Consider the following 2,808-nt stretch of genomic DNA (forward strand, 5'->3'; position numbering starts at 1 on the left):
TTCTTGCCAGGTCTCATGACAGTATAGTTTGGGGGAGGGGAGAAGGAGAAGGCCCCCCCCATGCTATTTGGATTGCTCCCTCAGCCCCTCAAATCACCCTGCTGCCCTCCATCACACCCTCCATACCCCTTCCACTCACCTGATTGCCTCGCCCCACTCCTGGATCTTTGTCTTACCACTCCTATCAGCAGTGGCAGTTGTAGGGGGAGGGGTGGGGATATCCCTCCTTGCCTGTTCCCCAGCTCCCTCAAACCCCCTGCTTGGCAGATCCTTGCCGTCTACCTCCACCTTTAGTTGCAGGGCTTGATGGGAGCTGGAGCTGGGTGCACAGGGGAAGTGTGGTCTGCAGGGACCTCAGGAGCAGGCACAGAAGGGGAATCCTTCCTACTGACACCTCTGCCACACTCAGGCTGATGGGGTGGCAGGGCAATGATCAAGGGGTGGAAGAGCCAATGGGGGCCAGAGGGGAAAGTTGGAGTGGCAGAGGAACAATCCAAGAGTGGAAGGGTTGATTTGATCTTTATCTAATTTACTTATAGTTGGTGTATATGAAAACTTTGAGTAAGCTTGTGTGTATTTGGAATTTGGCAGGGAAGGGGAGAATATAGCTTCTGTCAATCTTTAGTTCAAATGTGAGTGACTGTATTTACATCACTCCTAGCAAGAGCAATTGAATCCATCAAGCTCGCAGCCTTTCCTTCCTTCCCCGTTCATATCTAACTTCATAGGCCAACACCAACTTAATGGTTTACTGTGGCATCCCGGCTTTGATTTGCTTGTGACAAAGTATCTAAAATATTTCTTAGCTTGTTTTTAGTGCTTACTCTCCTTTGCTTGTTGATTCGGTGACAAATAAGCACGTTATTGCTAATGAATATGTTTGAAATTCCATCCAGGACCATAGCACCCCTCACCCCTCCAAAAAAGGAGAGTAGAGGTCCTTGAATGTGACTGCTATTAATCAGACCTAAACTTTCATATTTGCCCTAATTGAAAGTGTTGTTCCATAAAATATTTTATGCATGCCACACCAGTGTTGAACACCTAAAATTTGAAATTCTTATTTCTTTTATTATACAGTATGCCAAACTGGGAAATTAGACCAGAAAAACAAGTAAGGGGGGGGGGGGCAGGGTGAGAAGAGCTGTTTATTTGTCTCATGCTGGGAACTTTCAGTCCCCAACTGGGCTCAGCAGAGCGTGTGTCATCATCGAAAGCATGTTGAGTGGGAACTGGGGATGGAGAAACGTCTGCATTTGACAGCTATGAAGAAGAAAGAGAAACAAATACTCTCAGTAGGGCAGCATCTTTTATGAAATACAAATGATACATGCATGGCTATTATTTAACCTGGATTGTTTCTCCCAATGCATAAAGAAATCACCTTCTACAAAATAAGCTCCACCCTTCTATTCATACAAATGGGAAAGGTTCAGTTGCTCTGGTAGCACTGCACCACCTGCTTCTTCAGACCCCACAGAGGGCACTGTGGAGGTTTCACTTCTAAGCTGGGACACCTAATGAGGTGTAGGTGGTATGGGCAAATACTCATCATGCCCTTCTGGCTACATACAGACATTCAAAAAGCCAGGGGGGGAATCAATTTAAGTTGTGCAGTTGTCTCTAAGTGACCTAGTTTAAATTGGGAACAAATAGTATACATGTTCACCCTTGTGCCGAGGGGGGGGCTAATCCAGGCAGCCTGCATTGACCAAGGCCTGCAGGCAGGGGGTGCTCCTCTGCCGGCTGCTGGAGGCTGCCAAACATAGCTGAGCACCCAGAACAATTCTGATTGACTGCTGGGCATGGGCAACCATGCCCCCAAACCCCCAGCTGCCTCATCATGGACCCTCTTCCTGTCTAGAAGCTTCCAGAAGAGCCTCAAAGCAAGTGCCCTCCCTTGTTACTTGCACATGACTATGTTCCAACCTGCCCGCATCCCACCATGGTGCCCCACTGCCCACACCCAAACATGGAGATCCAAGCTGTGGCATGTCCTGCTTGTCCCCCTGTATGACTCTCACTGGAGGTGGTGAGACATCATCCATGGCCATCTAGACATCATTCAGTAGCTGGCTGCCATGGGAAGTAGCGTCCCGCCCCTGAGTCAGTAGTCAGCTGTCCCACACATGGCCAGTTACCACACCCTGCACTCACCAAGCATCCTGGATTGGACCACTGACTTCCAAGTGACCAATGAGGATGAGACCACCCTGGACACTATGCATACTGGCATCAAGCACTGGTTCTGGGCCCATGCCACCAACAGCAACTGGAAAGAGTAGATTCTCCTGGGCACCTGGGATGACAAACAGTGGGTCCAGACCTTCTGCATGCACTGAGCCACCTTCATGGACATCATTTTCCAGGTGGCCCCTGACATCAGGACATCAGCATGTGGTTATCCCTCACTCCAGACAAGCAGGTGGTCATTGCCTTTATGAAGCTGGCCACTTCCTACAGTATCCGCTATGTCACCAACAAGTTTGGTGTGGCAAGTCCAAGACTGGAGAAGCCATTCTGGATGAACATCCAGAATTTCCTTGCCAATCACTTCATCAACCTCATCACCCCAAGGGATGTGATCACTGGCTTCCACTGCATGGGCATTCTTAACTGCATGGGAGCTGTGGATGACACCCACATCCCCACCATCTGCCTGCCCCAATGTGCCCAGGTATTCATGAACCAGAAGGGCTACTTTTATGTCACCCTGCAGGGCGTTATTGACCACCAGATCTGTTTCACCCATATATTCACTGCTTGATGAGCAGCATCCACGATGCCCACATTTTCTGCAAACCCCCC

General features: G+C 49.2%; 1 long non-coding RNA gene across 1 annotated transcript in view; it reads right to left on the reverse strand.

The window, feature by feature from the left end:
• Nucleotides 1-1,119: 1,119 nt before the first annotated feature.
• The window catches only part of LOC109301327, a 14,811-nt gene continuing 13,122 nt past the window's right edge, over nucleotides 1,120-2,808 (reverse strand). The window contains exon 3 of the long non-coding RNA XR_002098504.1: nucleotides 1,120-1,263. This is a non-coding gene — a long non-coding RNA (uncharacterized LOC109301327). The remainder of the gene's footprint in view (nucleotides 1,264-2,808) is intronic.

The sequence above is a fragment of the Gavialis gangeticus genome, unplaced genomic scaffold, assembly GCF_001723915.1.
Source record: "Gavialis gangeticus isolate Ggan-Ray unplaced genomic scaffold, GavGan_comp1, whole genome shotgun sequence".
Lineage (NCBI taxonomy): Eukaryota > Metazoa > Chordata > Crocodylia > Gavialidae > Gavialis > Gavialis gangeticus.